Source organism: Myotis brandtii, unplaced genomic scaffold (genome assembly GCF_000412655.1).
Source record: "Myotis brandtii unplaced genomic scaffold, ASM41265v1 scaffold590, whole genome shotgun sequence".
In the NCBI taxonomy this organism is placed as follows: Eukaryota; Metazoa; Chordata; class Mammalia; order Chiroptera; family Vespertilionidae; genus Myotis; species Myotis brandtii.
This window is the reverse complement of record NW_005370224.1, coordinates 2,175,929-2,189,293: the sequence shown is the minus strand read 5'-3', so window position 1 is coordinate 2,189,293 and position 13,365 is coordinate 2,175,929.

Here is a 13,365-nt window from a genome sequence, read left to right as displayed (position 1 = left end):
GTGCCTTCCCCTGATCAGCCCGGTCGACTCCCACAAAGGGAGGCCAGACTGTGGCTTAGGCCCACTCCCCAAGGGGAGCAGGGAGCAGGTAGTAGGACATCCCCTAGGGCTCCCAGTATGTGATAGGGGGCAAGCTGGGCTGAGGGAACCCCCTCCCCAGTGCACAAATTTTTGTGCACCGGGCCCCTAGTTAAAAATATAAACAATAAGAAGAATTAAAGAGAATGTGGAGAAACTATGACCATCATATATTGATGATTAAATGATTAAATGTGAATGTTAAATGGGATAGCCATTTTGGATCTTGGCAGTTTTAAAAAATTGAATACAAATATACCATACTAGAGGTGGGTGTAAGAAATCCATACATGGTAGGGGGGAGGGTGGGGGAGGGGGCCCTCTGTCCAGCCTGCATGCTCTCACAATCCAGGACCCCTCAGGGGATGTTTGACTGCTGGTTTAGGTCCGGTCCCCCCTAACCCCTCTGCCTGCCGTCCTCATCGCCCCCCAGGACCCCTCAGGGGATGTCTGACTGCTGGTTTAGATCCGGTCCCCCCTAACCCCTCTGCCGGCCGGCCTCATCGCCTCTAACCACCTCTGCCTGCCTGTCTGATAGCCTCTAACCACTTTGCCTGCCTGCCTGATTGCTTGTAACTGCCTCTGACTGCCTGATGGCCCCTAACCAGTCGCCTTCCTGCCTGATCACCCCTAACCACTTGCCTGCCTGCCTGATTGCCCCTATCCATCTCCACCTGCCTGATTAACCCTAACCACTCACCTGCCTGCCTGATTGCCCCTAACCACTCTGCTTGTGTGCCTTATCACCCCTAACCACTAACCTGCCTGCCTGATTGCCCCTAACCACCTCTGCCTCGGCCCCCGCTGCTGTGGCTTCATCTGGAAGGACGTCCGGAATGGCGTCTGGAAGGTCGTTTGGCTGTCCGGTCTAATTAGCATATTATGCTTTTATTATAGATGACACAGTAATTCCATGCCTGGGGATCTACCAAAGAGAAATTAAATATATGCATATACAACAGTACTTATAGGTGCATTAGTCATAATAGTCCCATGTTAGAATCAAACAACCCAATGTCCATCAAGTGATGAATTTATAAACAAATATGTTTTATATTAATATAACTAAATACAATTCATCAATAAATAAAGAATGAAATCCTGACATATGCTACAATGGGATAATACCTCAAAATGATGCTAAGTGAAGGAAGCCAGAGGAAGAAGACCCACATATTATATTATTTTATTTTTATGAAGTAAACAGAAAAAGCAAATTTCTATACAGAGAAAGCAGATAGGTGGTTGTCTGCACCTGGAGATGGAGACAAGGATTAACTGCAAATGAGCCCTAAGACACTTTTGAGGTTATATCTGCATGCCTACAGGAGTGGAGAGTGGCAGTGTATGTACTGGCTTTTGTTATCTTTTTCTTATATGCAACATGAAGCATTTGAAGTAAATAGTTTTTACTTCTGGAAATGGCACTCTATTTCTGAACCATGATTCCCACATTTTTCAGGCCAAGGATTATTAGAATTGTATTTGTGTGATTCCTGGGCTTTCTACCACCTTCCGGATCTCTTTTTCCATGCTAAAATTCTTTTTAAAATCATCCGAATGTATACTCACTGCAACACATACCAGTATGAGGTCATTTACATTTTTTAAAAAACATCTCATCTTATTTGTAAAGCAGATTTCTTTCAATATATCAAAGCACATACTCTCACTGAATCCATCTGAGCCCTTTTAAAATCATCCTTCTAAGCAAAATACTTTCATTTAAAAAAAATGAACATTTCCTGCACCCAAGTTAACTTTTGTGTTGAGTTGAAGCAATATAAAATATCAGCTCAAATGGGAAATGTGGGGAGGAACTATAAAGGAAAGCCAGGGAGAATAAATGAAAAATGATTCTAAGTTCTGACGTGTGGTATTAAAGATGTAGCGCACTGTCGCTGAGAGAGCAGCTAGTTCTTGGCCCTTTGTATCAGGAATACCAGTGATGTTTTCTAGGTTTAAGTCATGAACAATTTTAACAATCCTTGAATTCTGTGATAAAAATTATCTTTTAACTACAGGCCCAGTGAACGGGATTCGTGCACTGGTGGGGGCATGGCCTGCAGGGATCGACCTGCTGTGGGAATGAAGCTCATCCTGGTCAGCTGAGTGGCACTCCCACTGTGGGAACACACTGACCACCAGGGGGAAGCTCCTGCATTAGCGTCTGCCCCCTGGTGGTCAGCGCACATCATAGCGACTGGTCGACCGGTCGTTCTGGTTGTTCCGCCATTCGGTCACTGGGCTTTTATTATCTAGGATGACTTGATGACAAATAATGGCAATGGATATTTTTAAAGACTTAGATGTCAAATAGATCAATAAAATCAGCCTACTCTCAAAGAGCTGACAATGTATATACAGCATTTTATATAAGACTAGAGGCCCAGTGCATAAAATTCGGGCATGGGGGGGGGGGTTCCCCTCAGCCCAGCCTGCACCCTCTCCAATCCGGGACCCCTCAGGGGATGTCTGACTTCCCCTTGCAATCCAGGACCACTGGCTCCTAACCATTAGCCTGCCTTCCTGCCTGATTGCCCCTAACCACTTCTGCCTGACAGTCTGATCACCCCCTAACCACTGCCCTGCCAGCCTTATCTACATCTAACTGCTCCCCTGCCAGCCCAATCACTTCCAACTGCCCTCCCCTGCCTGCCTGTTAGCCCCCAAATACCCCCCCCTGCTGGCCATCTTGTGGCGGCCATCTTCTGACCACATGGGGGGTGGCCATCTTATGAGGGTGTGATGGTCAATTTGCATATCACCTCTTTATTATATAGGATAGAGGCCTGGTGCAAGGGTGGGGGCCAGCTGGTTTGCCCTGAAGGGGGTCCTGGACCAGGGTGGGGGTCCCCTCGGGGGATGTGTCCGGCCTGGGTGAGGGGCTGGGGTCATTTGCAGGCTAGCCACACCCCCATTGGAGTGGGGGGTCTTTGCAGGGGGCAGGACCAGCCTGAGCGAGGGGCTGAGGTTCGTTTGCAGGCCGGCCATGCCACCATCGGGGTGGGAGTCCCCGCTGGGGGGCATGTCCAGCCTGTGCCAGGGGCTGAGGGCTGTTTGGGGACAGTTTGCAGGCTGGTCAAGCCCCCTGCTTTGTCCAGAAGGACATCGGAATGTCTCTAGAAGGTCTCCTGGTCTAATTAACATATTACTATTTTATTAGTATAGATTGATTACAATCATGCCCTAACTGTTTTGGCTCAATGGATAGAGTGTCAACCAGCAGACTGAAGGGTCCCAGGTTCAATTCTAGTCAAGGGCAAGTACCTTGGTTACGGGCACATGCCCAGTAGGGGGTGTGCAGGAAGCAGCTGATTGATGTTTCTCTCTCATCGGTGTTTCTAACTCTCTAACCCTCTCCCTTCCTCTCTTTAAAAATCAATAAAATGTATTTTAAAAAAAAATATTCATAATCAAATCCTAAGTAATATGTACAGATTGTATAGATCTTAAACACAGTATGAGGTTTTCAATAAGCACAACTTCCTTTGGGTTGGAATAGTAAGAAAAAATGTGGTAGAATATTTAGGCAAGCAAAGAAGTAGGGAATGAAGAGGGACCTAGGTGATCAAACAGCACACTCTAATGACAATATTCTACACCACTCCTCCTCCTCACCTATCAGACATTCTGAAGGTAGTGGGGAGAGGAGGATGGTGCAGAATAAAAAATGAAATAGAGCTGGAGAAAAAATGGAGAGATGTTTGTCAAAGGATACAATCCTTCAGTTATCTATACTAATAAAAGGATAATATGCTAATGAGACTGGATGTCCTTCTGGAAAAGCCATAGTGGCAGTGCCAAGGCAGAAGCAGTTAGGGGTGATCAGGACTGCAGGGGAGAGTAGTTAGGGCAATCAGACTGGCAGGGGAGGACAGTTAGGAGGATCAGGCCACCAGGCAGGTGAGCGGTTAGGAGCCAGCTGTCCTGGATTGTGAGAGGGATGTCCCCCGTGGTGTCCCAGAGTAGAGAGGGTACAGGCCAGGCTGAGGGACATCCCCCCTCCTGTGCACAAATTTCGTGCTCCAGGCCTCTAATCTATATATATAAAACCCTAACATGCAAATAGACCGAACAGCAGAACTAAACAACCAGTTACTATGACATGCACTGACCACCAGGGGGCGTGCATGGAACATGGCGGGCATCAGCAGCAGGTGGCAGAGTGTGGAACATGGTGGGCATTGGCCGTGGTGGGATGGTGGAGCAGGTGAGCAGGGACGCCAGACCAAGGCAGGGCACCGGTCGCTGTTATCAGGGCAAGTCTCTGGTGGTTACTGAAAATTCTTTGCTCCCACGCACCACAGTGCAACCGGGTGCTCATACCTGCTGCTGGTGCCCGTACCTGCTGCCAGCACTGGCCCCAATCACTCAGTGCTGTCAGTGGGTGCGAGCAGTGCCTACTGGCCCCAATTGCCCTGAGGGCTTCTCCACCTCCCCCTTCTCCAGAGGAGCTATTGGGGCAGCAGTTGCCACTCACACCCATTGTTGGTGCCAGCCCCAATCGCTCCACACTGTCAGCAGGTACGAGCAGGGTCGGTGACATCAGCGTGTCAGAGCAGTGGTGCCAGGAGCAGGGCTGCTGGCAGACAGGGGACCAGGGGTTGTGGAGGGAGGGGCTGGGTAGGGACACAGAGGATGGCCTGAGACCTGCCCCTGTGCCCACTACAGCCTCATGGCCCACAGTTCCTTTGAAGGTGCACGAATTCATGTACTGGGCCCCTAGTAAGATAAATAAGTTCTAAAAACCAAATGTACAATATGGTGACTATAGTTAAAACAAGCATTATATATTTGAAATTTGCTAAGATAAATTTCAAGTGTTCTTACCACACATACATACACACACACAAACATAAGGGTAAACTGTGTGAGATAATATATAGTTAATTAGCTTGTTTGTGATAATCATTTCATAATGTATACATATAGCAAAACATCACATTGTATATCTTAAATATATAGAATTTTTGTCAATGATCTATACTAATAAAAGGGTAATCTGCTAATTAGACTGGACATCTTCCAGATGACCTTCAGGAAGTCCTTCCAGACAATGCCTTGGTGGCAAGGCTGAGGCAAAGGCGGTTAGGGGCGATCAGGTTAGCAAGAGAGAGCAGTTAGAGGGATCAGGCTGGCAGGGGAGAGCAGCTAGGGGGATCAGGCCAGCAGGGGAGAGCAGTTAGGGGGATCAGGCTGGCAGGGGAGAGCAGTTAGAGGGATCATGCCGGCAGGCAGGTGAGCAATTAGGAGCTAGCTGTCCTGGGTTGCGAGAGGGATGTCCGACTGCCAGTTTAGGCCCAATCCCACAGTGATCGGGCCTAAACCGGCAGTCAGACATCCCTCGAGGGGTCCCAGATTGGAGAGGGTGCTGTCTGGGCTGAGGGACCCCCCACCTCCATGCACGTATTTCATGCACTGGGCCTCTAGTACTTTAATAAATCTGAAAAAAAAATAACAAGAAAATGAAACCAAGAATAATTTTGGGGATTTTTCACACAGTCAGTTTAACTACAAATAATAGTCATAATCAATGAATTACTGGTCATTCATTATAATTTCCAAAATCAGTTAACTTTCTTTTAATCTTCAGGGTGAGGAAGGGTGAGAGAAAGAAACATTGATCAGTTGCCTCCCATCTGTACCCTGACCTGGGATGGAGCCCACAACCTTTTGGTGTACTGGATGATGCTCCAATCACCTGAGCCACCAGGACAGGGCAGTTAACTTTAAAAAAAATTTTTTTTAAATATATTTTATTGATTTTCTACAGAGAGGAAGGGAGAGGGATAGAGAGCCAGAAACATTGATGAGAGAGAAACATCGATCAGCTGCCTCCTGCACACATCCCCACTGGGGATATGCCCGCAACCAAGGTACATGCCCTAGACTGGAATCGAACCCGGGACCCTTCAGTCCCCAGGCTGATGCTCTATCCACTGAGCCAAACTGGTCAGGGCGGCAGTTAACTTTATTTTGAAAAAATTTGGCAAACAAAAAGCAACCTAAGTATTTACAGATGTAACTGTACCCCACAAACCAGGCTCTCTGTTTACCCCTATAAGTAAGACCTTTTTTTCCCCCTAACAAAGTTTAGTTAAATTTTAGCTATATTGAAACTATTCATTCCCTATAACCATAAGTTGCTTAACGTTTAAATTGAGGGACTCAGCAAAATTGAAACTGAAATACTGAGTCACTAACCTGTCACTTACTAGTCAATGGCAGTTTCTGAGAGGCTATAGATAACATCTTAATGCAATGCTTCTGCTTCCCCATAGGAACAATTGGTCACAAAATAGTAATTTACAATCTTACTTTGCAGGCAATAATGGAGACTCCAGACCATCCCGGATGCATGTAACCCTCCAATGGTTTCTAGAATCTACTCCTTGAGATCTTATTGGGAAACCAAAGGCCACATAAATTTCCTTCCACTCTCCTTTTCCAACTTAAAAATTCTTAACCTGGTCCAGCAAGTAAGAAAGTTTTGGGGCACCAGTAGGTCTACCATCTTCTCAGTGGGCACCTCCTCAATCAATAAAACTTTGCTAAATCTTACAGCAAACTCTGACATGTTGAGTTTTGGCTTCACAGGAGTGGTAACAAAGACATCAAAATGATTTAAATTCTAGTAATGTTGTTACTGGACTAAAGGGGTCTATTTGCCTGTGCATCAAAGCCCAATAAAATGTGAACAGGAGATTACAGCTAAGAAAGTAAAAGTTTATTAGTTCAGGAAATAGTTTACCTTTGTGGGTATGGGGTTGTATGGGGGGGAGGGGCTGAAAATACTTGAAGTTTATTCTTAGGAAATTTCAAGTATATAATATGTTTTATTAACTATAGTCACCATGCTGTACATTAGGTTTTAGACTCTATAATACTGAAACTGCCAGTTCAGTGAAACCTACATCAGAATTGTAGATAAACAGCATACTGTTTTTTTTTAAACTTGCATTTGCATTTTCAGTTAGCCCTTTTAATATCAAATACATTCAGCCTCACTAACATGAAAGCTCAGTGTTCTTTCATTTTTCAATATACAGTGATTATGACCATTTTCAGACTTTGTTGTTGGTGTGAATTTCAAAAGTGACCATTGTAAGGCAGATGATCCAGCAATGGGTTTCCAAAGGTTGATGTGATCTATAGTCAAAACATCTTAAATTACCAAATTTCAAAGTAATGTACTTAAATTCTTTTGGTTTCCTTTACAAACAATTACATTTAATCATAAGCCTAGTGATTCAGCTGATTGCTTGTTGAGAAGGTGAATTTCTGTGCACTGAGTCTATGTGTTAGTTAGCATGTGTGTGGGGGGGTACCTGTGTGTGTTGGGTAGGGCTTAGAGAGGACACTTCAAAAGACTGAGGAGGAGAAAAGGTGGAGGAGGTGGTGGAGAAAGAGTTAAATACAACTCTCAAAAAATCATTGAGTGGCTACTCAGTATAAGAAAATAAACCAGCAAATGTGGTGAATATAAAAGCCCAGGCCAGAAATCTCCTTGTTTCAATGGGTAATTTTTAGGGAACTAATTTAAGCAGTCCTTTCAAGACCCAGAGCAGCAATTTTTAAATTGTGCTAATATTACATTCACAGGTCTTAGCGGAAGCTGGGGAGCCAAATAGGGCTCTTGGGCTCAACTCCTTCAAGCAGAAGAGCTTTATTTTCATCTGTTTTATACAGTTGACATCTGAGTTAAATGCTTTGAATAAAGAGTTCCTTTAAGAAAAAATTGAAAATGATTTCATAATTTTGAGCTCCTGGAAGACAGGGATAGCAGGTAGAAACACCTTAAAAAGGAAGATAGAAAAATGACTTAATTATGCCAATAATTATACATTACAAAGAAAATATAATAAGTTAACAATAAATATAAATAATTATGATAAAAATAATAAAACATCCTATCTTTAACATTTTATATTTTAGAACTTTATAAAGAAGATATTGTAAATATATGATATTTATAAATATGATGTTGTTATTTAATGAAATATAAAATGAATTTTTAATTATCTAATTATCTTATCCAAATACTTTTTTAATTTTCAGCTAAAAGAAAATATTACTTAAAAATATATATTGCGTGCCCTCATAGTACCATGGAATACACAAGGGAGATTCTTAAAATAGTCACTGACCTTAGCAAGGTAAGTGTACAACAGAGGAAATAAAATTTATGTTATACAAAGAGTAATAAAACTTTGTTATAATCCTTTATTCTAAGATAACTAAGGAGTTAAGTCAGAAGTTGGCTTTGTAAATTTAAATTTTCCAATGGTTTTGGAAGATTATGAAGCTTCATGAAGAATCAAAGATTTGGATTATTCTTAGATCACAGGTTGAAAAAGATATGAGAAATATTGACACATTCACACATTAATTTACCTTGCTTTATCATTATAAACTCCTTTTATTGTATCTAAACATAGAGTGTGATGTTTCCTAAATGGTGGCCATAATTTCAAAAGGAATTATTAACATACCTGTATTATATTACAATAATATAATCTGATTTTAAAATATTCAAAATAGTGACAACCATATCTGTCCCTTAAATCATGTATGATACCATGTGTTCCCAGAGAACAAGTTAGAGGCATATGAACATCACAAGAATAACACCTTTTGTTTCAGACACAAAACTCAGGAAAGAAGGCCTGAGTGTCAAGTAGTCCAGTTGCATGGGTTTAATAGGACAAGGCTCCATTTATTCCTAATGGAGCCATCAGCGTCTTTTGTGATCTCAGTAATTAAGAAGCCAGTTTGATTCCTCTGATTATGGACTTCCTCAAAGTTGGCTGCTAGGTCATAAAGGAAATAGAAAGATACTTTGGAGAACTAATGGCTGCCCGTGTGTGCTGAGTCAGTCTTGAATTTAATGAGAGGCTCAGCTAACTTATGCACGACTGCTTTGTGTCTCTGAGATGATCTACTTTAATATGTTGATTGCTTCTTCTTGGGCATCGTTTTCCCTATAGAGACATGGGCCATTTATGTAGTTTTAGAAAATTAATTCTATATGGGAGATGAGAGAAAACTTAGATGGAGTAGCAGAAATTCTAAAGTAAAACTGTGTGTGTAGAGACTTATACAAAACAAAAAAAATGCATAAGAGGGAGAATTTCTGTGATATTTCAGTTGAGGGATGGAGACTGGTGACTTCATTATGGACATCATTAGTATAGTGGTGTTCATGGGAAGACAGCAGAATGGTTTAAGGACTCTCCATGGAAATACTATTTTATCCCACTTATTTCCTCCCCACCCATCTCCAATTTTGTTTATGTCTTCCTTAATGAATGCCATAGAGCAGTGAAAACAAGAAAAGAGGATTAGATGGGACAAAACAGCAAAGCAACATGAATCACTATGATGGATTTCATTAATTAGAAATTGAAATTAAAGACACCAACCTGTGAAAAAGTGAACCTCTGAAGGTTGTTCCAGGACATTGTCTGTTCTAATTTTCAAAAGTTAATTCGACAGAAATGCTTAAAGTATGCTGTGTAAGAGAAGTCTGGTGACTCAGAATAAAAATCACAGTGGGAGAAAAAGAAGCTTTTTGCCATTTTCCTTTCCAGGGCATGCTTTGATTAGTCAAGCACCAGAAAGCCAAATTTGGGACACTGCTGAAGTTCCTTCTATATAAAAAACTAAAAGAGTTTTTTGTTCACTGTTCACCTAGGAGGCATGTGTAGTTATTCAACGGATTTTTTAATTGTAAGAACTTTCTTCTGAATAAGCTCTTCTGAATCACAAGATCCTCTGGTGAGCAAATAATAAGAGGTGAGAAGGTGGAAAGAGAGGGGCAGAGGAATGAGAAACAGGAGAATGATCTCAGTTGCTAAATGCATATTAAATAACTTGTGCTCAGTTGAAACAAGTACAATCTCAATTAACCAGCGTGCAACTATCTAGAAATTCATATAAACTGAAAGGATTGCTTTATAACTCCAGCTCCTGAATAGAAAGAAAATAAATAGGAATAATAATAATAACAACATGAAAAAAAAAGCAGCAGCAGAAACATCATGCTGGTTATCCTTTACTGCTATCTTCCTTTCCAATTCCCTTTTCTGCCCTGCTCTTTGCCCTGGGAGGTTGGCCCAGTTTACTGTATCTCCTGCACTGCCTTGCTCTCTTGCATGGTGTAGGGTTTCAACCAATAGAAGTTGATAGCAAAAGATTAGATGTCAGGAGGAGAGGAAGGTGAGCATATTTCTCCCTTAGTTTCTTCCCTACATCATGGTGGTGGTTGCATTTATTGCCTCTTCTATAGCACAGCTTCTATCAGTCAGTCTTTTTTTTAATATATATATTTTATTGTACTCAGTGGTTGAGCATCGACCTATGAACCAGAAGGTCATGGTTAGAATCCCACCTGGGCACATGCTCAGGTTGTGGGCTTGATCCCAAGTGTGGGACTTGCAGGAGGCAGCCAATCAACGATTCCCTCTCATCATTGATGTTTCTATCTCTCCCCTCTCCCTTCCTCTCTGAAATCAATAAAAATATGTTTTGTTTCTTTTAAGAATCTCAAAAGATGGTCAAACTCTCCACCTTGCTCTATATATTATTCCAGCTTCTCTTATCCTGGAAGCTAGATTGTGTCCCTAACTGCTTTAAAGGATAGAATGAAAAGACTTATGAACAAGGTGTGAAGAAAAATGTTCTACTTACTAGGGAGAAATTACAGACTATCCTGGTGGAGATAGGAGCCAAGAAGAAAGGCCCTGGAAAGTGAAACATGCTGTGAAAAAAGAAGCCACTGAGGTACCAGATGTCCAGCAATCTGACAACACTTGTTATTTTGCTTGAAAAACCCAAAGGAAGACTAGCAGAGGAACCTCCCAGTTAGGCTCCAGCCAACACAGAAGTTTTTGAGATATAATAAAACTAGTGGCCTGGTGCACAGATTTGTGCACATTGAAAGGAAATTAATTAGAAGAAATATTTTAATATTGCTATTCGCCCTTTCTTTATAATAGAAGTGTCAACCAAATTCACGATTGACAATGACAGATGGAAGCACATGTATGTGACTGGCGCCAGCGAGAGCTTTATATGTATTGCACATGTGCAAGTCAACTTAGCCTTTTATATATATATAGAATAAACTTGCTTAATTAGATCTGCTTTCTGATGTAGTTAAACTTTTTCCAGCCCAGTGAAGCACTCCAACTTCTCTTTCAGGTAATTGTCAGCAACAGAGCAGTAAATATCAACACAAAGCAGATTATTATTGTAGATCACACAGGGAGAACAAAGGGTAAAATATTTAACTGCAGCAGTGTTTGACTACATTCTGCACAGTGAGAAAACCTGAAGTCATTTTCAAGGTCCACCATTTCTTACTTCTTTTCAGTGGGTTCATGTCTAAGCTTTCTAAATCTCCGTTTTCTGGCTAATGAAAAGAAAATAGGATTCCACCAAGTCTCCTATCTACCTACTCCAGGACTTCTGTGAGAATCAAATGAGATGAGGCCCAGGAAAACGCTTCACAGACATTTGATTAAAGTGTCAAATGTTTGTATCTGGCTATAAAGCAAGTCGTGTTCCTGGGCTGAAGAAACTCCAATGAGGCTAGTTGCTAGGGAGAGGAAGTCGGGTGTTGCTACATGACGTCATTACCCGGATCCCAGAGCCACCATTTCTGGGCTGGGCTGGGCTGGGCTGGGCTGTGGACCACATTTTGCACCATGGGTTCTCTCGGCAGCGATGGCTGAGATTTGGTGGGCTGTCGCTCTGGGGTGTTGGTGGGGCCTGTGTCCCACTTGGGGGAAACCAAGTGTTGCTTTGTGGTCACCAAGTCCATGGTGCCATTTCTCTGTATATGGCCAGTGTGTGTCATGGCAGCTCTTGCATTGAGCATCTGCCCCCTGGTAGTCAGTGCGTGTCATAGTGACTGGTAAGATGGACACTTAGCATATTAGCTATATATATTTCAGGGTGTTTACGCTACTACATGTTGGGGTAATTTACAATGCAGCATTAGATAACTATACAATAATCTATTTACTAGAATTATAACTGAAAAGTACTTACTCTTCCTGATGCTCAATTTTATAATTTTCAAAATGTGAATGATAATAGTTAACTATTCTACAGTTTACTTTCAGGTCTAAGCTAAAAATGGAAATAAAATGCTCAAAGTAGCTCTTCAGCATAGAGCCTGGAACACAGAAAATAGTCAATTTTGTTCTTATTTGTAGCATTATTATTACACATTTTTAACCTTCGCCTCCTCAGATATACAGAAATGCAAAGAAATAAGAATTGATGGGATGTCCTTCAAGAAGAACAAAGTAAGAAAACTTGCTCTACTAGATATTAAAAATGATCATAAGGCCACAGTAACTAAGACTGTGCTATGGGCACAAAAATAGAGAAATTATATAAAATAGAGAGTTGACAAACCGACAGAGTTATCTAACACCTGATTTAGGAAAATGATGGTGCTTTAGAACAATGGGAAAATGCAGTACTATAGTTCCATTAAATGGTGCATGGATAATTAGATATCCACATAAAAATAATTGCCATGTAATTTCCTTTTCACCATATTAAAAAATCAGTTCCACATTGATTTTTAGATTTAGATGAAAAATGGAAAACAATAAATCTCTTGGAAGATACTATAAGAGAATATCTCCAAATCTCCAAGACTTTGATATAGGAAAATACTTTTCAACAAGATATAAGAAATACTAACTCTTCCTTTCCCACTCCCATCCCCCACCCCCCCAAAAAGATTGATATATGGAATTAAATCAAAAGAGAATTTGTTCATCAAAAGACACTATTAAAAGAACAAAAAAGCTAACCAGAAAGTGGAAAAGGACCATTTGGAACACACTAATTACAAGGGCAGATATCTGAATATATTATATACTTCTACACATTAATAAGAGAAATATTCTAAAAGAAAAATGAGCAAGATAATTAAAAATACATTTCACAAAATATATTTTAAAAAGTTCAATGAAGGCCAAAGTTGCTCAATTATATTAGCAATCAGACTTATTCAAACTACATTCACAATGAAGAAATTCTTGATGAATATGTCATTTAGTTGACTTTCCTCTAAATGTTATATTTCTGAATATAAAAACTTTTCATTTAAAAAACAGTAATACAGAAATACATATAATTGCCTAGAACTAGAACTTTTCAACATGTGGATGGAAATGATACAGAAAGTCAGCATGAAAAGTAAAGACACATAGTAACAGGTAGTTCAAAAAATAATCCGCCTGGAATTATAAACCCTATGCC